The sequence below is a fragment of the Asterias amurensis genome, chromosome 19 (assembly GCF_032118995.1).
Source record: "Asterias amurensis chromosome 19, ASM3211899v1".
Lineage (NCBI taxonomy): Eukaryota > Metazoa > Echinodermata > Asteroidea > Forcipulatida > Asteriidae > Asterias > Asterias amurensis.
Genome location: NC_092666.1, coordinates 7,631,998 through 7,659,305, shown reverse-complemented (window position 1 = coordinate 7,659,305; position 27,308 = coordinate 7,631,998). Strand labels below are relative to the sequence as shown.

Genomic DNA, 27,308 nt, shown 5'->3' with positions numbered 1-27,308 from the left:
ACAGAGACATCTTATTCATTACCTTTCTGTGATGTAGTCATTTGAGGACTGATGGTTCTCTTGCACAAACAGTGTACAGAAAACCCACTCATACAGACCGCTATCTAAATGCTTGGTCATTTCATCCTCCTTCTGTGAAAGCCTCAATGAACTGGACCCTACTTCGAAGGCCACACATGATTTGTGACAGAGAACATTTGCCAAATGAACTGGAGCACCTTAACACATACTCCTAAAACTATTTCAGTTTCGTCCGGCTATCGTCTCCCGTAACCTTATAGGTTTATATCTCTCACGCGTTGAACTCTGCCGAACGCATCGCGAAGTCACGACACGTGCAAGCGTGCGCATATTATCTTTTTCCCAGGACAAACGTGGAGAATTTTCGCACACGTTCGTCCGTCCTAGAATTTAAAAAAACACTTGATCCGTGCTTTGTGTACAAAACATATGGACACGCGTCTAGAAATCAGACGTCTGGTTCCCAGACGCGTGTCCATATGTCTTTGTACGCAAAGCACGGATCGAGTGTTTTTTTTATTCTAGGACAAACAGGTGTAGATAATTCTCCACGTTTGTCCTGGAAAAAAATCATATGCGCACGCTCGTCACGTGTCGTGACTTCGCGATGCGTTCGGGGACAATTAGCATTTGTAGTGTAGTGGTAAAACGGAGTAATTGGGGACTGAATTACGGTTAAAATTTATAACTTTTAACATTTTTTGAGATTGCGGAGTGGGTTCTCTGGTCGCCCCCTCGGACATTGAGATATCAAAGGACACATAGAGCCTAATTTTGGCGAGATTAAAATTAAAATAAAGAGAGATTTTCGATTCCAAAATTCATTGAACAATGATTGAACCATCATCGTTTAACGCGTGAGAGATATAAACCTATGAGGTTATGGGAGACGATAGCCGGACGAAACCGAAATAGTTCTAGGAGTACTTAACACAGTGCTCAAAGAGAATGGGTATAGACAGAACAAACGAGAGTCACTTTCCAAACACAACTCTCAGTCTGCCCCATCCAAAGATATGCCCAATGCGGTCTTCCGTACCATGATGTGAAGTTACATAGCATTTGATTGGAAAAAAGTTTTTATGTTTTCACTGTTTTCTCCTGTCAGACGAAAAATATTCAACCAATACAGCGAAGTTGATACACGTAGTAGAAGAATACCGGTAATTATAGCGGAAAATGCCAGGAACCCCACCTAACAGTGTGCAGAGTAAGTCTTGAGTTGTTTATTGGGAGTGCGCCGGGTAGGCAACACAATATGTATCTTTGATGCTGCGTTTTGTGGTTTGGGGTTGTTTTGAAAAACATTTTGCATGACTGTCCGAGTTCTTGTGATCATTTGAAATAAAATCACTGTGATTTTAAAGACAAATGTACATAAAAAGGAGTGCCGACCACCCCGTTCTTGTACATCTTTTTGATTTTTCGTGGCCAAGCATTTTGCGTCGAGATACTGATTTTCAGAATATCGAGCGCAAAAGATTGACGAAAGCAAAAGAAAAAGGCAGGCCTACCTACCTAGTTTTATCTGGCTTAAATTCTCCAAACTTTGTCTCAGCTAGCTTATCCCGCTCTCTGAGTTACCGTTCAGCAGTTTATTGATGACAAACATTCAAATATCCAACGATTAACGACAAAAGTCCAAGCAAAACTCCAAGCAAAAATGGCGGCCTTGAAATTGCTTACGTGCAATATATATCTCGACTGAACGCAATATGATGGGCGCATCTCAGTAAATAGTGACTGAATCAATGCGCCGAGCCTCACCGAGTTAATAATTTGTAAAATTTTCTGCAAATGGCAGATTCGAGGGCCCAAACTTTCAGGGACTGTTGACATATGGCCCATATATCCTGACTCACAATTTTGGGTGGTTTGGTGAGTTAGGCCTGACAAAATGGTCCTATTTTGTTCTCAAGCGTAGGACCCCTTTCCGAAGATGGCTGCTTTTATTTCTGCGTTTCGAAATTACCACCTCTACCTGTGACGTTTTTTTGGTTTTTTGCGACAGTCGTAGCTCGGGGGGGGGGGGGGGGCGGGGGACTACCCCCTTAAAATCGAAAAGAAAACTGAAGGCCAGCGGGCACTGTATCTTTGTGTTTTTGTTTTGAATGACTGAGGGACTTACACATATTTTTGTGTGTCTGTATTTTTTAATATTTAACCATATTTAACAATTAGCGTTGGTTGAATAGGACTTTTATTTACTTTTACGCGCCCATATCAACGGGGAATTCCCGTACAGCAAGTATTTATATTTGTTGACGTCACCCAGTACGGAAGCTATTAAGGGACATCATTGCCAGAGAAATAAACTACATTCATGATGCGCGGCGGGCGGGGGGGGGGGGGGGGGCTTTGGTCTTGTCATGGAGAGCTACTCCAATGACAACGTTTTGCGAAAAAATATTTGCGATAATATTTGCGACATCGAAAATATTTGTAAAGAAAGTGATTTTGCGATGTGTGGTGGCCTTTCATCGCTACCATAGAAATCGCATGGGGTGCGCCAGTATATTTTGGCCTTGGATGACACTGGCCTTGAAAATAGTGTGGTCCTTTTTATTAATTTCTGAGAGGTGAAGGGACATTTCAAGATTGATACTGGGCGTAGTTTCCTACTCTCTCGATCTTGAGTGCTCCGACTTTGCTACAGAAATTAAAACTTTGTTGTGTGTTGTCATTTTGACCATCGAGAGAGACTCTGCTCAGCTGCTGGGGTTGAAACGTCAGGCTAAACTGTTGTTTTCCAAAATGCAATCAACTTTATTGAGTATTGGCTTCCTCAATCCAGCAGTTTTTTTTTTTTTTTTTTTTTATGATCTGCAACGATCTGCATCATGAAACTTACCAATCTAAAGCTTTTGAAGTTTTAGATAACCCTATATATGCCTGGATTTGTTCAAACAAACATATCACACGTTTTGGGTAAAATTAAAATGAATTTTGAGTGTGAATATTCTCAACGATCATGACAACTTGCTTGTTTTCGAAGCGCGCACACACAATCTCATTAATTGGGTTACTTCAATTCGTCGGTCGTACCACGAACTGACTCAAATCACACATTTTTGCAAATATCTTTTTTAAACAACTATTGACAAACTCAATTCTGTAATAACATTATCAGCAAGTTTCAGAGCCTAATACGTAAATGTTTGGTAACTAAACTAATTAGTAAAAAGCGACGCATCGCTGCACTTAGATAGATACGTCACTTTACCAATGGTTATACTATGCGCTAAAGTGCACGCAGTTAGGGCGCGCGTGAAAATGCTCGTTCCACGAAGTGACCTAACTGGGGAGCGTAGTATTTTCACAAAGTGACCTATCTCGATAGGTCTCTATTACACATTTATTTTAAAAATTAGTAAGCAGACTCCGAAACAGCAGTTTGAAAAGTAGTACAACTTCAATCGTGATTTTCTCCGAACACGTTTTTAAAAACTGAACGAGTTAGGTCAGATAGTGGTACGCGCGAAGAATTGTAGCAATATTGATCATACCATTATTTATAAGTAGTTATACGGGATCCTACACTACAGAACTTTATCATGCTGCCCCCATCTTGGTCATGTACCTCGTATCGAAAAACAATAATGAATGTTAATAATCATTTTCCAAGAACCAGACTATTTTGTTATTCCAGCCTCGGTTTGGTAACATTGATAGAAATGGAGTAATTTCAAAATGGCTGCACCATGATAAAGTTCTTATTAGGACCGCACTGGAGTGCAATTTCTGGCTAGACCCAGTAAACTGGGGCGCTGTACTCCTTTTTTTGAAACTTTGTCATGCACACCGACACAGTACACTTTTGCTCATGTATTTGAGTCTGTACAATCATAGGCCTACTTGTGGAAAACAACAAACAAAAAAGGCCTCGAAATAGGATTAGTTTTGTCACAAATATATATTTCAAATAACAGGCCAACAGATACATGTGTCACTGAATGGTATAGCAACAATTTTATTATTCTTATATTCCCCCGTCGATATTTTTCCTATAAGGCGTCAATATGCCTTGAAATGTGTGCATGTGTGTACATGTAGACGCATTCAAAACAAACGTATTTTCATGACATTGTTTTACTCAATTCTCAAAAACTACAGCACCTCGGTAAGTAATATTTGAAGGGAAGCTTTCCACTATCATTATCTTCAAACCCTGTAAGTTTAATGTAAATCTGTGGCAGTTTGAAAAGGTACCCAAATCCTTTAAGATTTCGGATGGTATTTCCATAGCTCCATAGGTTATGGGAATATGCGTTAATTTCAATTTGGCCTCAGGTGTTTTATTTAATACTTCCAAAATATTAAAGAATTTATATTTTGTTTATAGTACAAGAGTGAAGACATTCAAATAATAATGTTTGAGTGATTATATAATTTTGTTTTATCTATGCATGAACTATGTACAAAATTGTAACATTACGTACAAGTTGTCAAAAATTTGTTTTAAAGCCATTGGACCCTTTCGGTAAACGGTGTTGTCCAAGGCCCACACTTTGTGTATCACAACTTCTATATCAAATAACAAACCTGTGAAAATTTAGGCTCAATCGGTCATCGGAGTCGGGAGAAAACAACGGAAAACCCAACCCTTGTTTCCGCGCGTTTCGCCGTGTCATGACATGTGTTTAAAATAAATCCGTAATTCTCGTTAACGAGAATTTATATTGTTTTGCTGTTTTCTCAAAAAGTAAAGCATTTCATGGAATAATATTTCAAGAGAAGTCTTTCACCATTGCTTTCTGTAAACCCTGTAAGTAATTTGTAAATCTGTGAACTTTTTTTTTTTTTTTCTGAACCGAAAGGGTCCAATGGCTTTAAAAAAGAGGTATAAATGTCAGAACATCTAAAATAGAATATACGGATTGTTTGAAGGTTTTAGGCAGTGCCAAACCTACATACCAGTATTTTCCATCCATTTCACAGTGATATTTTTCACATTAGTGTCTTTATATAATAAAAAAACTGAGTCTTTGATTTGAACAAGAATAAAATAACAATGGAATTTAAAGGCACTGGACCCTATTGGTAATTGTTCAAAATAATTATTAGCATAAAAAACTTACTTGGTAACAAGCAATGGAGAGCTGTTGATAGTATAAAACCTTGTGATAAACGGCTCCCTCTGTATACACAGTTTTTGAAAAAGAAGTAATTTTCCACTAAAATATTTGAATTTGATTTCGAGACCACAGAATTAGATTTTGAGGTCCCGAAATCAAGCATCTGTGACAAGGCTGTTTTTTTCTTCCATAATATTATCTCGAAACTTCGACGACCAGTTGAGTTAAAACTTTCACAGGTCTGTTATTTTGTGCATTTGTTGAGATACACCAAGTGAGAAAACTGGTCTTTGACAACTACCAAAGGTGTTCAGTGTCTTTAAGGCAAATTCATGATTGAACTTTTAATAGTTGATTCATAGTTTGGATATTTCATTTGTTTGTGTCCTTTTCTCGAATTTGCTGATATTAACTTGTGGCACAAAGGTCGGGTCAGTAAGAGCTGGTCGATCCAGTGTGAATGGCTTGAGGTCAAAGGTCGTCTGCCCATCAGTTACCAAGTCAGTCAGAATTTTGCCAAAGACACTCGCAAATCTGCATGATATATGATAATGAATAACAAAATGCATTTCTTGAAATACAAATGCTTTGGTTAAAGACACACGACACCTTTGGTAACTGTCAAAGACCAGTCTTCTCACTTGGTGTATCTCAACAAATGCACAAAATAACAAAGCCTGGGAAATTTGAACTCCGTTGGTCGTCGAACTTGTGAGAAAATAATGAAAGAAAAAACACCCTTGTCAGACGAAGTTGTGTGCTTTCAGATGCTTGATTCCGAGCTCATGCGTGAGGTCTCAAAATCAATTGAATTATTTTACTGAGAAATTGCTTCTTCCTTAAAAACTACATTACTTCAGGGGGAGCCGTTTCTCACAATGTTTTATACTATCATTAGCTCCCCATTGCTCATTACCAAGTAAGTTTTTATGCTAACAATTATTTTAAGTAGTTACCAATAGTGTCCAGTGCCTTTAAAGACACTTGACACTATTGGTAATTGTCGAAGACTAGTCTTCACAGTTGGTGTATCTCAACATATGCATAAAATAAGAAACCTGTGAAAATTTGAGCTCAATCGGTCGTCGAAGTTGCGAGATATTATTGAAAGAAAAAAACAACCTTGTCACACGAAGTTGTGTGCTTTCAGATGCTTGATTTCGAGACCTCGAGTTCTAAATCTGAGGTCTCGAAATCAAATTCGTGGAAAATTACTCCTTTCTCGAAAACTACTCCACTTCAGAGAGAGTCGTTTCTCACAATGTTTTATACCACCAACCTCTCCCCATTCTCGTTACCAAGTAAGATTTTATTTTATTTTGAGTAATTACCAATAGTGTCCACTGCCTTTAAATTAAAAAACATGCCCAAAACATTTATAGGCCTTTAAGAAAATAGTGAATGTCAAACAGTGTGAACCCTGCGGTAACAAAAGCTTGAAATGAAGAGCCTGAAAATGGATCCTTCAATGTCAGACCTAAAACTCTCCGGTTTCCTGACAACCATAAGAGCACACTAACCAAAATGATGAAAACAACCAACGTTTCTTTTCCTTTGATCGTGGAAGTGTCGTGGCCGAGGGGTTAAGAGCATCGACTTCAAACTCTGGTGTTTATGATCAGCAGAGTGTGGGTTCGAATCCCCAGCCTTGACACTTGTGTCCTTAACCAAGACACTCAACCATTGCTTTGTCCTTCGGATGGGACATAAAGCCGTTGGTGCCGTGTGTTGTGTAACACATGTAAAAGAACCGTAGCATCTTGTAAACCTTTATAAGGTGCTAAATAATTGGGTCTCAGAATTTATCACCGCAATAACCTATCTTTCTGAAAGTTTTATACACTCAACGCCTTGAGTACCTTGTTTGGTAGATACGTGCGCTGTACAAGACTTCGATATTGTTATTATTAAAAACCTTTAACTACTCTGTCCGCTATTACATTGTATTTGCATCCTGTGTTGCTGTATGGAAACAAATGTGAATTGAATTGAATTGAATACTTACTTGAATGCATGTCCCGCACCACAACACACAAGGACTTCAGGGAATCCAGTACGATGACAAGTGTCAATGACAAAATGACGATCAGGAGTCATTGTATACAGGCACGTTTTGGTCTGGATAATCGGACCCAATGACTGAAAAAAAAGGGGAAAAAAATGCTTTAAATTAAATTTAACGTAAAAAGTAATGATGCTTTCTAATAATTTCGTCAAATTAATTTTTGATTCAAGTACAGAGGTCATTAGGAGATTTTTGATTTTCCAGGGAATCATATTTGTGGAAAGTAACTTCTTTCTTGAAAACTATGTCACTTCCGAGGCGGCCGTTTCTCAAAATGTTTTATACTATCAACCTCTCCCCATTACTCGTTACCAAGTAAAGTTTTATGCTAAGTCCCAAGAACTCTTACATTCGCAGCAAAAACAGGTATTGTGAGGTCAAAATTTGCTTCGCATCCACAATCGCAGGTAATCAATGCATATAGACACTAATGTACATTACGTATGATGCTTACTTTTGGTATATGTGTTTGAAGCATTCTTATGCACTTGTTCAGGTTTTTCCGATTGGGTGTATAGTTGCGTGTATCAGGCTTGACTGGGTCTCCTACTGCATCTATACCAGCTTTCCTTCCTGAATTTCCATGTATTGGTAGGCCATATAAAACGTTGTGCCTTCAGGTGAATGGTAACTCCAGCACAGAAAACTAAATCAAGTCAGAAAGTTAAATGATACTAAAGGGACACATTGCATTGGAGCGAGCGAGTTGGTCTATGAAAAGCGTTTGAAACCGTTTGTTATCAAATGCATATGGGTAGAAAGATGTTTTAAAAGTTAAGTATGTGTATGTGTTTTTATGCCGAATAAATAATAATAATAATAATAATCCACACAAATATGCCTGGAAGTTGCATGGCTTTCCTAATACGTCGTGAACTAGCACGCCATTTTGTGGAGTCAAGTTTTTTACTCCATAAAATGGCCGATGTTGTTAGTTCGCAAAGTAAAAGGAAAACCACGAGGCAGGCATGTTTGTGTGGATCATTGTATTCTACTTTTAAAACGTCTTTCTAAACTATATGCATTTTGTAACAAACGGTTTCAAATGCTTTTCATGGACCTACTCGACCGATTCCTAGTCTCACGCAACATAAGTCAGTGATTATGGACCACCAACTTCACCAGAAAATGAGACAATGCATTGGTAGTTGATAAAAACCTGACAAAACTAGATAGCTTTATATAAGGGCGGCCATATCATTGATCAGATGCGAGGGTGAACACTCTCAACAAAGAAGACTTGGCATATACAAGTTTAAAATTAAAAACTTATACAAAAAAGCATGACGTTGACCATGATGTACCCTCAACGTTAAAGGAACGTTACAGAATTTGTAAGAAGAAAAAAATTGTGAAGATCACAGATTTACATTAAACTTACACGGTCTAATGATGATGATAGTAGAAAACATCCCTTGGAATATTTCCGTCTTAAAATGTAATATTTGATGAGAAATAAATAATTTAATTATTCGTCTGGAGTTCATCGCTCAGTGAGCGTTTTAATCATTTTTGTTTTGGCATTGATGCAATGCAAAATGTGTAATCAGTTTTTCACTATTTTCTTGACCCAGATTGCCAATCGATGTCAAACTCCGACAGGTTTGTCAGTTTATGTATATGGTGGATTACATAAAGCGCTTACACTGTCAGCAACTGTTTTGTTAACAAAACCAATTCTGTAATGTTCCTTTAAGGTAAGACCTTTTCATCAGCATGGAGCAAGTTCGGGTGCAACTAAAGACTTGAGGAGACCAACTAGACTAAACCAGAAACTATAGAGCTCAGGGAGATTGGCTATATCGACCATGCACTGGAGCATAGTGCATGGTTAATACTATAACTATGGTTAATTCGAGAGCTACGTCACAGTTTCTGGTTTCCAATAAAGGGCCCTGGTCAGGTCTAGTCGCTCACCCAAATTTGTTCTAGTGTGTTAGAGATCAATGGTAACCCTACATAGACAAACCCTCAGAGATCTGGACATATCACTACTCACTTTCCTTTTGTGAAATCCTTGATGTTAGGTGTTCCAAAGTAGGTCACTTGTTCCTTGGTAGTCAGAAAAGGTAGTTCCAATCCTACAGATTTCACAACATGATTAACCCAGGCTCCAGCAGTAACTATCACCTTGCGGCATCCAAATACTCCATGGCTTGTCTCAACCTATTGATTGAATGAAGTATAAATAGTAAAGCATAAAAATAAAAAATTATGTTGGCGTAACCCGACCTACCCTAAAAATATGGCCGACCCTGGGTACTTTCATTTTTTGCAAGGGAAGAAATTTAATGATTAAAATCTATTACATCATACATACATTAAAATAAAATAAATGTCATCAAGAGTTTAATAAAAACATATCCTCTGCTTACCAGTTATCACGCTATTATGCCTTTTTATTTGAAGTGGGAAAAAATAATGATGCCATATATCAACCGATGCCCTAATTATCTTCATTTGTTAACACGAAGTACGCAAACATGTATTAAAACTTGATGGACATTGAAATGTTCACACCACACACCGATCTTGGATGACTTCAACTGGCCCCATTTGTTTTGAGTTTTTCCTGTTTTCACGGCAAACGAGAAAGTATGGTTTCCCGGTGAAGCCATACATGGAAGAAAAATCTGCAGTGACTACAAGTGTTCTTTGAGATTCTGTGTATGACTGTATAGCCAGCAGTTGCCTTAATTTTATTCAAAAAATATTTTTATTAAATTTTTAAAATTATCATGGTAACTTGCAAACAATAAAAAAAAAAATTAAAAATATAAAAAGAGTGAATAATTACTGGCTTCAAAATCTGATTTCTATTTATTTTGTTTCTATTTTTTTCTTAATATTTATAATAAAACGTATAAATAAACAGTGATAATTGAATCAACAAGCTGATGTTTAAATTTTGATATAAATAATAGTATTGATACGAGGGTTACAAAATAAAAATCTCCAAAAATGTTAGAAAATGATATAAGGCACATGGCTTCTTTAAGCCTCGGTATTTTTTTCAAGAATGCTCAGCAAAACATTCTGTCACATGATTTTGATCATCACGAATTGTGAATTGCAATACATTTGATGAAACTTTTTCGGTGGGCAAATATTTTTATATGGCCTCAACGTTATGACATATTTTTATACCTTGTAGAAATGCCTAAAATACCAAACTTTTTGCATTTACAAGTGCAAATGACCAGTGGAGCCTTACGTGTTTCTAAGTTTTGGTCAAAGAAGAGGAGACTCTTTGCTTGGCATATAAAACCACACAATTTTTATCTAGGGACTGTTTACATCGCGCACAGAGAGGTAAAAGATTTGCAACGATAATAGGGACACCTCGAAAACAGGACCTCCTACGATACTATTTGTTGTGTATAGCCTTGTTTTCTTTTGTTATTCTGTTTACTACGGGCTTAAACAATTAGAAAACATGTCATTTTCTTTTCTGGGAGGGAAAACAAAATCCCTACCTACCTACCTACCCTATTTTTGGGGGCCCGTTAACATAACACCCCATAAAAAAAATTGTATGCCAAAGTTGATAACATTCTTTACCAACTGTAATAAAGTGTAGTGAAGCCGTGTTCCCATTGGACTTTTTCAAAGAGAGTGGGATTTGAACCAACAACCTCCAGATTCGTGCAAGTGCTCTACCAACTGAGCCTTATGGTGGTGGTCTACACTTAAAGACAGTGGACACTATTGGTAATTGTTAAAGACCAGTCTATTCACTTGCTGTATCTCATCATATGCATAAAATTACAAACCTGTGAAAATTTGAGCTCAATCGGTCATCGAAGTTGCGAGATAATAATGAAAGAAAAAACACCACTGTCATACGAAATTGTGTGCCTTCTGATGCTTAATTTCGAGACCTCAAATTCTAAACTTTGAATTCGAGGAAAATTACTTCTTTCTCGAAAACTACATTACTTCAGAGGGAGCCGTTTCTCACAATGTTTTATACTATTAACCTCTACCCATTACTCATTACCAAGTAAGGTTTTATGCTAATATTTATTTTGAGTAATTACCAATAGTATACACTGCCTGTAATATCTACTTATTTTCTCAATATCTTTGTTCAGGGGTCCCCACAGTCAAAAAGATGTTTTGAAATAAACTAATAGGGCCTAAAGGAGCAAAATTCTGGCAAAAAAGCAGAGCAGAAATGCCAGTGGAGCGCCTGCTTCCGCAATTGCCCAGTTAAACTACATTGCTATATATACAACATATATGTATTATATAACACCCAAGCAGAACCTTGCCAATTGATTGGAGGATTGTCCGTCAACTGACACCAAATAAACGTACAATTGCACACTAGGTCATTCACCGTGCATTTTTCATTCCATCGGGTCTGTTCTATTGCACGGTGCGAACCACAACCAAAATAAATGGGTGTAATGTCAATTAATAAAATATAGTGCGCTTTCTTTGTTTTAAAAGTCGTATTTTCTGATCAGAATGACAAAGATCTACTTGGATGTTGTTATATAAAACAAATAATGAATGTTTTTAATTTGTGCAACAGTGCTATTAATACTTTCAATCGCTGAACGATTGAATGGTCTCAACTCTGCGGACATTCCATCTTTCAACTCATGAAAATATTCACACCATTGCACTCATAAATATCCATTATTTGTATGTAATAAACAAAATCGTACTATTAATACTTATTTTTTTATTCCAGAATGAACAAAGAACATGTAAATACGACAAAACACAGAAAAAGCATCCAACAAAATAAAAAGAAAAAGCCTTACGGGCAGTAAACCAGAAAATCTGAGACCGGAGACAAACGAAAGAGACAACAAATAGACCAAGGACTAGACAATTAATTGCCTTACCAATATTACATGTCCTGTTTTTCTGATTGCAGTAACTCGCACTCCTTCTCGGATACTCGCACCATATTTTCTTGCTAGCTGTATATGAGCAGCATTAGCCAAATCTGCGTCAATCACTCCATTATCAGGAAAATACAAAGCTTTTTACAGTTGGGGTTTCTTGTAAACTGTGGAAACCTGCCATTTAGACGCTCTCCATCAAGGCAATCACATCTGATTCCAAAAGATTAACAAAGAATTTTACTTTAACATATTCATAAAATCAGATGGTTCATCTTGAACCAGTTGCAAAGATTATAGCAACAAAAAACAAACAAAAACAGACAAACTGTCGGTTAAAAAAAGATCCATCATAATAGCAACCTCAACAATGTACAAGAATGGCAAATTTGGAAGGCACTGGACACTATTGGTAATTACTCAAAATAATTGTTGGCATAAAAACTTATTTGGTAGCGAGAAACGGAGAGTTGTTAGTATAAAACATAGTGAGAAACGGCTCCCTCTGAAGTAACCTAGTTTTTGAGAAAGAAGTAATTTCTCAGTAAAATACTTGATTTGATTTCGAGACCCTCAGTTGAGGTCTCAAAATCAAGCATCTGAAAGCGAAAGCACACAACTTTGTGCGACAAGGGTGTTTTTTCTTCCATTATTCTTTCGCAACTTCAGCGACCAATTGAGTTCAAATTTTCACAGGTTTGTTATGCATATGTTGAGATACACCAAGTGAGAAGACTGGTCTTTAACAATTACAAAAAGTGCCTAGTGTCTTTAAGGGAGCAATGCAAGATAAAACTTAAGGCAACTCGAGGCAGAATCCCCAAACACTTGGAAAACCTCAAAAAACCTTAAGAGGTTACTCTCCAGTTTAAAGGCAGAGGACACTCTATTGGTAATAACTCAAAATAACTATTAGCATAAAACCATTCTTGGTAACGAGTAATGGGGAGAGGTTGATAGTATAAAACATTGTGAGAAATGGCTCCCTCTGAAGTAATGTAGTTTTCGAGAAAGAAGTAATTTTCCATGAATTTGATTTTGAGACCTCAGATTTAGAATTTGAGGTCTCGAAATCAAGCATCTGAAAGCACACAACTTCCTGTGACCATGGTGTTTTTTTCTTTCAATATTATCTCGCAACTTCGACGACCGATTGAGCTCAAATTTTCACTGGGTTGTTATTTTATGCATATGTTGAGATACACCAAGAGAGAAGACTGGTCTGACACAATTAACAGTGTCCAGTGTCTTTAACCACGTCTGTTAAATAATCATCCATTCCTCTAACAGACTGAATCGAATAACCCCTTTGTTGCTATGAAAGTCGCCATATTGTAGGGCAGACCATCGCATCTAAACGTGTTCATCAATGAAGCACGCAGCATTTCTGGTTTGATTTCTACGGCACATGTGCGTACACGCACATGCTCACAGACACAATGTTGTAGGGCAGGTTTTTTATTGATGTAATAATAAGGCAAACAAAAAAAATATGTTGGATTGCTCTTTCACCCAATTTTTTGCTTGGGTTGGTCGGTCGGTCAGAATATATATATATATTTTTTTTTGAGATGTCAAAGAATGCCCTGCCAAAACTGCATAAACATTTTATGAAAGATCTTTTTGTCAAACAAGCAAGGTATTTCATCTTATAATCTCGCTTCAAGCGCTCTTTTTGCGTCTTTATTTTGGCGAAATCCTTCAAAAAATATTTCTGAGAGTCATTTCATTCACCATGTTTTTCGTCCATTCAATAAACTAGCGATACCATATAAGGGCATTACTGGCAACAGCGCCCTCTGTTGTTCAATCGATTGTTAGACTGGTTTCTTGTGAAATCGTGACGCTGGATAAACGGGCGTGGCGTTTGATATGTGTGAGAGGGAAATCGATCTCCGTTGCGCTTTTGTGAAGGTTGAATACCACGACTGTGTTGCACCATGGTTGCACTGGATAATTATTGTTGTCGACAGTAAGTAGTCGGCCTAAAATAAATATTTGTGTCAAATATACCATTTCGTGAGCATAAAACATTCATAAAATTAAATTCTGAAGTAAAAAAAAAAGGGAAAACACAAACGAAAATAAAAATAATTTAAAAAACGCGACCGAGATTTTCCTTATTTTACGGTCGGTCGGGATAGGGCAAACCAACATATTTTTTTTTTTAGGCCTAATAATAATAAACACCAGTTTTTATATTGCGCTTTTCACACCTGGAGGGTGTCTCAAAGTGCTTCCAACATTTGGGCCTTAATTCATTCCTTAAACCTTCCCAGCTCCCTGGGTAGTTTACAGGCTGTGCAACATTAATATGCGCTACTCTGCTAAATCATTCATAAGAACCATCTCTTAATTCTTTGATTCTTTGACCGCATGGGCTGAAAGCAATCATGTACTGGATGAAACTTGTCATCTACTTAGAGAGGGCTCGTTTTTTAACTCGAGAGAGATACAGTTCATCAAGTGATGGAAGTTGGCAACCTAAGATTTTACTAGTGTTGCGAACAATCCGGCTGATACGCTTCCGGTCATCGGCTGTTGCATTGCCCCACCAAATGATCATTGACTGTGTCAAGACACTCTCAATCACCGCTCGGTAGAACTTCAACAGAAGTGGCTGACTGACATGGAAGCTTCTCAGTCGTCTCAAGAAAAATAATCTTTGCTGACCTTTCTTAAACAATGGAATTTGCATTACATCCCCATTTCAAATCAGATGGTAAATGTACACCAAGAAATTAAAAACATTTCACTACTTCCATTTCAGAACCATTAATGACCATGGAAGCAATAGCTGCAGATTTTTTGCGAAAATCAATAATAAATTTCGCCCGAATGTATAGCACAACTCATACACAATCTGGTAGTGGACGAAAGCAGGGTAAGAGTGGTGGACTCTTAACCAGATTGCGTCAATGTAAACTTTTCTGCACTATTCATAATCGGAAAGACTGTTCAGTGTTTTGTTTCACTGAAACCTGGTTGGATTCAACTGTCCCTGACTCGGCAGTTACACCCTCGGGATTCACCCTTTTTCAATTAGATCATAATTTTACTGAAGTGGGTAAATCTTCTGGAGGTAGTTCATGTTTCTAACTGATCAGATTGTGCTACACCGATGCCAGGATTATTTCACACTCATGTACACAGGAATTGGATACTCTTATCGTGAAATGTCGGCCATTTTATTTGCCGAGAGAATTCCTCAATAGTGGCTGCAGTGTACATACCACCCGAGGCAAAAGCATCTGCAGCTATTGACCAACTTTCCACCAATTTTACGAAGCATGATAACGAGAACTCAGATGCTGTTTTCATTGTATCAGGGATTTCAATCAAAACCTAAAGAAGGGGTTACCAAAGTACTACCAGCACGTGGACTGTAAAACTCGTCAAGATAGAACTGTCGACAATTGTTACACAAAAATGAAAGGCCCTTATAAATCGTTAAAGCAAGCTCCTCTTGGTGACTCGGACCACAATATGGTACACCTGGTTCCAGCTTACAGACAACTGCTTATTTTATGCATATGTTGAGATGTGAAGACTAGTCTTTGACATTTACCAATAGTGTCCAGTGTCTTTAAATATTTTATCAAACAACAATAATAATTTTGGATAGAAAGTTTTAGTAATACACTTTTTTTCGTGTCATCATTATTATCATCATTTACCAATGTATGACCGTACCTGTAAGATGCACTTTTACTGGATAACAAATGGATCATGGAAAACAAATTTGCCCAGCAAAAAAAACATTGTTTTCTGCACGCTTACAATTGCCTAAAGGATTTGGGTACCTTTTCAAAATGTCCATAGATTTACATTAAACTTACAGGGTTTGAAGATAATATTAGTAGAAAGCTTCCCTGCAAGTATTACCTACTGAGTGCTGTAGTTTTTGAGAAATTAGTAATAATGTCATGGAAATACATTTGTAAATGATTAAAATAATTTTCATCTCATGAGACGAAAATTATTTTCATGACATATTTTACTCGTTTCCCCAAAACTACAGCACCTCAGCACGCAAAATATATAAGTTTACTGTAAATCTGTGGTTATTGTGTTTTTTGTCCTACAAAAGTTACATAGACCCTTTAACAACAGGTTGGCCATTTGCAAGGTGTACTTCAGCCAGTGTCCATCAGACCTTTATCATGGTGCAGCCAAATTAACGATACTTGGACCATCACAATCTGACAAAATTTTCATCAAATGGAGACGTGAAAGTACTTACGATTTTCGTGTAGATAGCTCTTTTTCCCATTTAAGGTAAACTATCATGAAATTTAAGCTTTAAAATAAATGGGTGACTGATGAGCTTAAATTATTTATCGTGTCCCGCAAATCCTGGTATACTAATTCTATTGTAGCCAATTGATAGTACCCCCTATCACCTACATCCTCGTACACGGCCAAATTGATCATCGGGTTATACAGGCTATACAGGTTAGAGAATGCATAAGACAAATTGAAACAAAGAAACCTGTCTCAATTCGAGACAGAAGTAGAAAGCTGAAAAATGGCTGGGGAAAAAATGCAGATGAACAATCTACCATGATCGCGGGGACCCCCCATGACGTCATTGATATGAAACATTGATCACACACATATAATGGCTGCCTGACGATCAACATGTGTGTATATTTTTAGGTGATTACACAAAATTTCCACCACACACATTTTCAAAAAGTCCATTTTAAAGAGTTTTCAACCTGCTGCTAGAGGGCGCTGTTGCGTTTTGTGACGTCAGCGATACTTTTTTTTAACTTCCCACTCCAGGCACTAACATCCTTGAAACCAACTTCATACTTTTTGCCACTTTTGAATAAGAGGACACTTCCTGTTTCGACCGAAATAGAGGTCATGTGAGGTAATTATCCCTACCCAATCCCACAAACAGAAACCTAAGGTCTCTTGTGGGTGATTTGATATAGATTTTCAAATATTTACAGTTAATTACCTTTAAGATGACGTCACGTGACAGGTCATAACGTGACCCCCCATGACGTTATTGATGTGAAACTTCACACATAATGCCCGCCTGCAGTAAACGTAGGTAAATTTGAAGTGATTACACAAAACTTCACCACACGCATCTTCAAAAGTACATTTTAAAGAGTTTTCAACCTGCAGCTAGAGGGCGCTGTTGCGTTTTGTGACGTCATCAATGTTCTTTTTTAACTGCCAACCCTTGCTAGACACTTACATCCTTGAAACCAACTTCATAACTTTGGCCACTTTTGAATTATCGGGGAATTTCCGGTTTAGAAAACACCTATAGAAATAAATAATAATAGAAGAAGAAAAACTTTAACAAAAACAATAGCTTTTTCGCTGCGCTGCGCTACAAAACAGCTGAAAACAACAAAGCTTCTTCGCTGCGCTGTGCTACCAAACGGCTAATAAACTCTGACTGAATTACAAGAGTTGTAAAAGACACTCATCTCTAAAGAGGTTATGTGTAGTTACTGACCAGAAGCAGGAATTTATGTATCCATTGTGAAAAAGTAGTCACTTCACAATTTTTTAATTTTTTAACAGGGCAATTATTTTAGGGTAAACAACACTGAGATAGTTGAACTGAAGGCAGATCCTAGTGAGATTAATGTTCACTTACGTGAGGGATTCATCCTAGCCATGCAGTATAACAGCACAGAAACAACTACTACAGCTTTTCGCCAGTCACTCTTTACAATTGTTGTTGGAGTCAGTGATGATGGCAATGGTAAAGGCGAGCTTTACTGGGATGATGGTGATTCTCTGGGTATGTGGCATTACATTATTTGAACACACATATATGTTTAATTTTTGTAGTGAACTTTCTGATGATGTGCCGGATAAGTTATTCACAATAATAATAATAATAATAATAATATCAATTTTTATATAGTGCTTTAGGCGCTTCTGACATTACTACCCCTGGTCACTTGGCCATATTTGTCATTCCTTAAACCATCTCAGCTCCCTGGGGAGTACCCAGCCGGTACTGGGAGTTACCACGCTCCAAGCTAATCATTCACATAAACTATCTCTGCCCTCACAGGTACCCATTTATCCCTGGGCAGAGAGAAACAATTATAGTTAAGTGTCTTGCTCAAGGACACAAGTGTCATGACCGGAATTCGAACCCACACACTCTGCTGAACAGAAGCACCAGAGCTTGAGTTTGGTGCTCTTATCCGCTCGGCCACGACACCCTACATACTCAATACAGTCTATAGAATAGGCCTGGGCGAATTATTCGAATATCCGGTTAATGGCGAATAGGTTTTCCTATCCATAACCGCGAATGCCTTTTTTTTCTTAACCGGGCGCGAATAGCTATTTATAAACCGGATAGTTCTGCAATTACAACCAAGTAACCGGATATTCTTTAATATCCGAATATCCGCAGACGTCGGGCGACAACTGATAGGAATGTTTTGTCTGAATCCTTATGAAATTACTATTAAGACAACATAAAACAGCATAAATTAAGTATTTAACTATGCTCACCTCCGTGAAGAGTTAAAACAATGACATTTCTGACGTAATTTGTCCAAAGGTTACGAAAGTTTTCCTTCACGTAGAGTCAATCACGATCACACGAAAAAGCAAATCACCATCTTTAAATTAGATCCGGTTATTTTTATGAATGAACCGAGTGACACAGTCTAAAACTTATATCAATCCGCCCATACAATCTCATTCACAAGCGAACAGCGCCCTCTAGCGGCAAAAAAAATTATACGAATATCCGGTTAATTTCGGATAGTTGGCCAGCGGTATCCGAATATCAAAATTTCACTATTCGCCCAGCACTACTATAGAACTTCAGGAACTTGAACTTTTCCCATTGATATCAATGAAACCAAACTGAGGCTGGAAGAAAAAATAGTCTGGTGCCTGTTTGCAAAATTATTATTGGCATTTATTATTGTTATTCGATAAAAGGAACATGACCTAAAGGCCTACCTGATTCCATATGAATCCATTGTCTCCTTCATCCTGGCCAAGTACCTCTCCTGTTCAGTGTTCTTTTCAGCAAATGAAACGTCTCCAGTTTTGTATACTAGAGGTAATCCAGACTCTTTCTCCAGATCTGCCCAGCATTCAAAAGCTCCCTTACATAAGCTCACATACTCCTTTCCAATGTAGTTATAGCGCCTGTGTATAGAACAAAAACAAAAAAAGTCATTTCAAATTCAAAGATATAACCTTCGCAATTTGTCTTGCATAAGATCTTTCCTCACTCAATCTGCCTGCCAGGACGCAGTAAGAGCAATTGTCACATCAAGGCTCGACTACGCCAACTCTCTGCTTGCGGGTCTCTCCACCAAAGACACTAAACGGCTTCAACGTCTACAAAACCGGGCTGCAAAGCTCATTTTCCAGGCCAAGAAATATGACCACGTCTCTCCACTTATCCGTGAACTTCATTGGCTCTGTATTTCAAAACGCATCCAGTTCAAACTTCTCACAATTGTTTTTAAATGTATCACCGACACAGATGCTCTGCTATATCTCAAAGAACTCATTAATCCGTACGTTCCAACTAGAGAAGGACTGCGAAAGATAACAGAGTTCTGATCATCCCCCATTCTCGCACTTCATCTGGTGACCGGGGTTTCTCTGCTGCAGGGCCTACTTTGTGGAACCGACTACCCTACAATATACGCCATTCATCTTCATTAGCAGCCTTCAGAAAAGCTCTCAAAACCTATTTATATGACTCTTAATTTTGTTGTATGTTTATCTTGGTTTTCCTTTCTTTCTGTGTAAAGCACTGTGATACATTTTTTGTAAGAGCGCTTTATAAATGCCTTTGTAGTATAGTAGTATAGTAATAAAAGTAGCGGGCTGTAGAGTTGTAAACACGAAGTGTGCATGTTTTTGTAAACAGCACAAACAAACAAATGAAATTGATCATTGTGAACATTTTTGGATTTGGACTAGAAATGAGGTCAAATCAGGTCACTACTAAATATATTGTCTGCTCCTGTGATATTACAATATGTGGCAAAGTCAACTTGGTTAAACCCACCAGTGCCAAATTTCATAGCACTGCATAACGGTAAGCAAATTCTTGCACTTCTGTAGCAGAAAAATTTTAAAAAGGTGTAAGTGTATTTCACAGATTAGTAATAAACTTAGGGGGCCATCTGGCGCATTAACCATTGGTGTGTATGGTTACATAATTCATATTCGTGCAGTAAGCACCAGAAGATAAGAGTTTTGTTCGTGTGTTTACACCTACTATAAGCAGCGCTATCAAATGGAAACCATACAGGAATCACAAAACCGGCTCTATGAAATTTGGCCCAGAAGGATCAACAAGTCCCTGATAAGGTGGTCTTTGGTAGTGTTGTAACCTTTGTTACAAATCTACATTCTATCCCCTACTATCATTTTAAAATTGTTGTACACCCATTTTGTACACCCAAGGGGGGATATGGCACCCGAGGCGAAGCCGAGGGTGCCATTTGCCCCCGAGGTTGTATAATATAAATTGGTTTATTTATTTAAAAATGCCATCGCAGCATACCGCTGAATTGCGACATAATTTACAATAACTACAAATATTAGTTATTAAAAAGCTTTACAACACAAATACATAGTGAACATTTGATAAAAAAATCACAAAAGCAATGGCCTGCCAGAAATGTGCAAACAGGTTCACTACATTTGTATACATTTAAGACCAGAAAATTATAAGCAATTATATTAAATTACATTAACAAAACCCATGGACCCCAGTCACAGCGTGCAACAATTGTTTTGTTATACCTTTGTATAATTGTTATTCCTCTTCTCGAAGTTCTGTTGTCATCTTCAAACATTATTACGACGGACTATTCATTGTTTAATAAGCGGACGAACAAGAAACAATTCCCACGAACCCACAGTTGTTTGGTACACAGCGCTTGAAATCGACCAACGCCGGAACGATCAAGGTGATGTACACCGGTGTACATCACTTTTGATGTTACCTGACCCCTGAGCCATGTAACATGTGTATTTGTTGCACGTCATGTGGTTCTCGACCGATCAAACTTCGCAGTTTGTCCCCGAGGTATAACAAAGACAATTGTTGCAAGCTGTGATGGGACCCATAATGTTTTGTACACCCGAAGGGGGAAATGGCACCTGAGGCAAAGCCATGAGTGCCATTTGCCAACGAGGGTGCTAAACCTATGTACCTCGTCACAACGAGGGTGCTAAACCTATGTACCTCGTCACAACGAAGGTGCTAAACCTATGTACCTCGTCACAACGAGGGTGCTAAACCTATGTACCTCGTCACAACGAGGGTGCTAAACCTATGTACCTCGTCACAACGAGGGTGCTAAACCTATGTACCTCGTCACAACGAGGGTGCTAAACCTATGTACCTCGTCACTAGGCCTGGGCGAATTATTCGAATATCCGGTTAATGGCGAATAGGTTTTCCTATCCGTACCGCGAATGCCTTTTTTTCTTAACCGGATATCCGCATAGGGCGCGAATAGCTATTTATAAACCGGATAGTTCTGTAATTACAACCAAGTAACCGGATATTCTTTAATATCCGAATATCCGCGGACGTCGGGCGACAACTGACATGAATGTTTTGTCTGAATCCTAATGAAACATTCTATTAAGACAGCATAAAACAGCATATATTAAGTATTTAACTATGCTCACCTCCGTGAAGAGTCAAAACAATGACAATTCTGACATAAATTGTTCAAAGATTACAAAAGTTTTCCTTCACGTAGAGTCATCCACGATCAAAAGAAAAAGCAAATCGCCATCTTTAAATTAGATCCGGTCATTTTTATGAATGAACCGAGTGACACTGTCTAAAACTAATATCAATCCGCCCAGAAGATCTCATTCACAAACGAACAGCGCCCTCTAGCGACAAAAAAAATATTTTTTTAAATATTTTTGTAAAAAAAAATTTATAGCGCCCTCTAGCGGCGAAAAAAACTATTCGAATATCCGGTTAATTTCGGATAGTTGGCCAGCGGTATCCGAATAACAAAATTTCACTATTCGCCCAGCACTACTCGTCACAACGAGGGTGCTAAACCTATGTACCTTGTCACATCGTGCAACATTTTGTTTTGTTAATGTTATACCATGGTCAATTTATTATTCCTCTTCCCAATGTGCTGTTGTCATCTTCAAACATTATTGGCATACAGTTTTAGAAAGCAGACAAACAGTTGTTCAAATAAGAAACAATTCTTCACTGTTCCCTCGAACCCAAGGCTGTTTCGTACTAAGCGCTGGAAATCGACCAACGGTAGGAACAATCAAGGTAATTTACACCAGTTAATAAAACTCATGTTACCCTCCGCGCTGTGCAGCCATGGTGTGTGTTTTTGTATCGCATCACATGATTGGTTCTCGACCAAGGAAACTTCCTGATTTGTACCCGAGGTATAACATGCATCTTTGTATCACATCACGTGATTGGCTCTAGTCCAATAAACCTAATTCGTTAGCGAGGTATAACAAGTACATTTGACCTCAATCTTCCAGTCTAATGTCCTTTCATATCACTCCACACCAAATTGTTTGAACTCTGATAAGATTTGAATGTCTGACTAAGAAATTGTTATTCAACAGGAAATAAGAGGAAGGCATGAGTTAAATTTTCGCCAAATTTTCGTTTAGGTACATCCATGGTACACCTTAAAAAGTAACAACTTCCTCAACAATTATACTCAAGATTCCAGTGCTAATATAAATTGACACTTACGTGGACCAACTTTCTTGGCCAGCCAAAACAGTGTTCCACTTCCAATGCCTCCACATCCCACCACGATGTATTCAAACCACTGGGTGTCCATATCAATATCTATCAGTAGCACAGTTCTGGATAAAGGAACAAAAAAAACTTTAATGAAAAAAAGTTGTTAGCCAGGTTCCACCTAGTCTTGGCCCAAGACGCAAGTGCTCGATATTGGATAGTGAACTATGCTCAGTTGTTAATCTCCATAAAAAGTGCGCCCTCTTGTGGTATAATTTAACCAACTTGACAGGAGCTTGGTACCGGCGAGCAACTAACTTCACTCATCCCCAGCAGCCAGGGCCCAATTTCATAGAGCTGCTAAGCACACAAATTTGCTTTCCATGAAATTTCTTCCTTGATAATGTCGGGAAATGGAATTTACCCTCAATATATTTTATAGAATTACTAAATCTTTGGTTTCTAATAGGGAAAGTTCATTGCTGAACTTCGCCCACCTGAGCTACATGTAGCAAAACTGCTGACCAAAAGCTAATACGTGTATTGTCCACATGTTTCAACAAGGGTAACATTTTTTAGAGTGACCAGCTGAAGACAAGCTAATCATAACGATTTCTGTACAAACCCACTGTTTAAGGGAGTTTTCCCTTCATGTTCCCACCAGGGTGACATAAATGTATGGAGTAATACAGAGTGACAAACACAAATAATTATTATGTACCAACGAGTCATTCCATGCCAAATCAGCCAATGGGTTAAACCTTACCCTCATCAAATTTGTTAAAATTTTGTTAATGGGGTAAACTTGGCTCAACAAGCTCAAATTCAAATTTTAGCTCCATCTAATAAACGGTTTTTCTGTTACGGCTAGCTCTTTCTCGTTAAATATTCAAAAGACCATAAATCCGTAACAACTGGGTCTAACCATAGAGCAAGGAACAGAAGGAGTTACAACTAGTCTTCCTTCAAAGGTTCCACGTGCGTACCGCAGTCCAAAATGACCAGCATTTCCTGGCAAGCAAAGTACAAAGAACTAGGTGTTATATGTCTACAGTGGTTACGTCACAGAAAAATACACAGATTGCATTGCGTTCAAGCGTCCTTCTCAACAAACGGCAAGAATGATTTTAGCTAAGAATAACCACATTTTAATGATTTTGGACAAACGAAAATGCATAGGAATTCCCTCTTTGTATATTCTTATAAAACAAACACAAAATCAGTTAATTATGATTATGAGCGAAAGAGTAAAAAATGTCCCAGGGTGAAAATTTTAATCTTAGTGGGGCGCTTCAGCTGTGTGTGCACGTCATCGGGGTCAACGGGCTCAGCACGTGTGGTGCATTGTGTATCCCGATAACTGTGCAGCCTACGGCTTTGTTCCAAGACCATTGGTGTTGCGCGGTCACACACAATTATTGCAACGTTCTGATCTATGCACAGCAAAAACTGTACATGCTTGTAATGAACCAACGTTAGTGGGCGCGCTGTTTCTCTGATTTCTGCATCTCACCGCGTGTACAGTTTTTGCCGTGCATAGATCGGAACGTTAAGTTGGTCATGTGTGACCGCGCAACACGCAGCGCTGAGTCTGGTGACCCCAGTGACGTGCACACACAGCCGAAGCTTCGCCCCACTCAGATTCAAATTTTCAACCTGGGAAATTTGTTCACTCTTTCGTTCAGGGATCTGGTTTCTTTTCATTTTTCTTAAAACTATTTCCTCGATGGTGTTTTGAGTGAAGGATTCATTAGACATTGAGGATCATGTTTGTGTTCCTAGAATTTGTGTCATGATTTTCAAATCTACTGACTAGCTGTCAAAATTGTATGTTTTTAAACATTTCGCCCTGCACAGATTGCGTATGATTCGTAACCCTTCGACTACGCCATCGGCAGGAGCGTTACGTTATGGCATTAGATCGGTTAAGTTTCATGATGCAGATCATTGCAGATGGTTTTTCGACAAAGCCAAAGATTTTAATATCAGCAGACGTTCTGGGGCCAAGGATACGGAGTGGATTGGACCGATTTATGGGGCTATATCGCACCTAGTGTGTAAACTCGGTCGCACTAAATACCGACAACTCACGACCCCTCACGACAACAATTTTTAAATGCACTTTAACAAAACATTTGAACACAAGTCAATCGTTAAATATGCATAGGAGTCATATGCATCTAAATCACTTTCAAACTATTGAAAAAGTTGTATATTTTTAACTGTAAAAACAGTTCTTTTTACCCCGAATTTAGTTGCAAACGGAAATATTCGCCATGTTGTCTTTCGATGTACTTGGACGATTCTATTACACTGCAGGGGGTATGGGTAATTTCTGAGGACTGAGTTGTTTATTTTTCTTTTTGGTTTTAGCTGCTGTTTTTAACTAAGCCGACACTCTTGAATTCGAAATTAAAAGTGGAGGTTTAAATATCATATTTTTAAAAACTCTATGGGGACTTTGAGAGGCACATAAAATGGTAAATAATCATCTTGCATATTGTATCACCCCTGCGGTGAAATGGAATCGTCCAAGTACGTAGAAAGACAACATGGCGGATATTTCCGTTTGTTACTAAATTTGGGGTAAAAAACACTTTTTGTACACTTAAAAATACAATTTTTTCAATAGTGATTTGAAAGTGATTTGGGTGCATATGAATCTTGTGCATATATTTAATTAATGGTTGGGAGTAATTGCAGAATACCCCGCAGCCCGAAAGTACCTTTTTTTTTTTCCAAGTGGAGGCGCGGAGGTGTGGAGTCGTGGTGCGGGCAATGACCAGTAGAGGGCGTTTTTGGAAAGACGGGCATGTACCGCTACATGTGGTCAAGATGATTTTGGAGAGTTGGGGAAGGTGGAGGCGCATAGTCGCGGAGTCGCGGAGACGTGGTGCGGGCAATGGCCGGTAGAGGGCGTTTTTAGAAAGACGGCATACCAGTACATGTGGTCAAGATCATTTTGGAGAGTCGGGGAAGGTGGAGGTGCGGAGGCGCGGAGTTGTGGTGCGTGCAATGGCCGATAGAGGGCGTTTTCAGAAAGACGGGCATACCACTACAAGTGGTCAAGATTGTGGAGAGTCGGGGAAGTGGAGTCGCGGAGTCGTGGTCAGGCAACGACCGGTAGAGGGCAGTTTTAGAAAGACGGGCATAACACTACATGTGGTAAAGATAATTTTGGAGAGTCCGGGGAGACATGGTGCGTCTTTAGAAAGACGGACATTCCGGACTTTCTTTCCCTTTTTAAAATAAGCTTTGAATTGGGAACATTTGCATAGCGGCAAGAATATAAAATAAATGGAATTCGGACTTTCTTTTCCTTTTAAAAATTAAAAGGAGGGGGGGCGGGGGGGGGGGGGCAGCATTCGGTCCCCCAGTGGGAAATGGGAAAAGTTTCCGTATGGCGCCACCACTTTTTCATTCGAAATAAAATAATATAGTATCTAATTTACCTGATAGATATATCCCTTTTTGTAAAAATGAGTGAAAAAGTGGTGGCGCCATACGGAAAGTTATCCAAAAATTGTTGTCATGAGTTGTCGTGAGTTGTCGTGAGGGGTCGTGAGTTGTCGGTTTTTTTTAATATTAGATTTAGTGCGACCCTGTAAACTAAACTTGCCTGGTGGAAGTTATCATTCAATCACGAAACCCATGCTTATTATTAAACTACATATAACATAAATCAACTCTATAAAACTCACCTTACAAATAACCATCACTGATCTGAGGTAAATAGCCCCCAAAACTGTATTTACAGATCAACTCATTTCCGTAAATCTACACGTATGGGACGCGCCATCTTGTTCTGAGACTTAGAACCTAAATTTGAAGAGCGCCCTCTTTTGAATTTGCTTGAAACATTCAGAAATCCAGCCTGAGGCTAGGTCGTTATTATACAAAAAAATTCATATGAGCAGTGAAATTTATTGCCTGCCAGAAAATAGACTGGAATGTATAAGGCCTAGTTTCATTATGCCTGTAAACACACAAACTTGCTAAGCACAGAAAAGTATAGCTTAGCCGCCCTATGAGAAACTGGCTATACCCATGTACCCAAAAAATGAATGTAAGAAGCGTCACCGCGGTAATGCTTTTTTTAATTATTCCTTTGTGGACAGAATTTGAAACTCTGAAATCTTATGACAACAAAACTTATGTGGTAAGAAGTACAACAGCTTTGGATAGTACATGTACATTTCACTCGTTTGAGAAGTACATGCTGGTATATTAAATGGAAACGGGGCACCACTTTTTATTCCCCGAAAATTGAATCGCAGAGTATAGTAACGCTTCTCATATTGTATCCCTGTAGGGATTATTCTCCCTATTTTGACCAAATTCTTTCCATTTGGACCGTATTTAACTCTGGAATATAATGGCTATAAAACTCTTGGATAGTACATGTAGGTCCTACAATGCAAATAAGATATAATTATTTCACTTCTTGGTGTCCCGCCCCCCCCCCCCCCCCAGCACCCAAAGATCATAACCAGCGTTACCGCGGTAATGCTTCTCAAATTGTATTCCTATAAAGATTATTTTTCCTTTAGGGACATAAT

At 38.4% G+C, this 27,308-nt stretch overlaps 1 protein-coding gene and 1 pseudogene across 3 annotated transcripts in view; both read right to left on the bottom strand.

Moving 5' to 3' along the window:
* The window catches only part of LOC139951235 (uncharacterized), a 90,446-nt gene extending 88,738 nt beyond the window's left edge, over positions 1–1,708 (bottom strand). For all 3 annotated transcript variants that reach the window (XM_071950011.1, XM_071950012.1, XM_071950013.1), the window contains exon 1: positions 1,540–1,708. The gene's annotated coding sequence lies outside the window, so the exon portion shown is untranslated. The remainder of the gene's footprint in view (positions 1–1,539) is intronic.
* A 1,537-nt stretch (positions 1,709–3,245) lies between these two features.
* LOC139951337 (monomeric sarcosine oxidase-like) lies at positions 3,246–26,559 on the bottom strand (annotated as a pseudogene).
* Between the last annotated feature and the right edge of the window lie 749 nt (positions 26,560–27,308).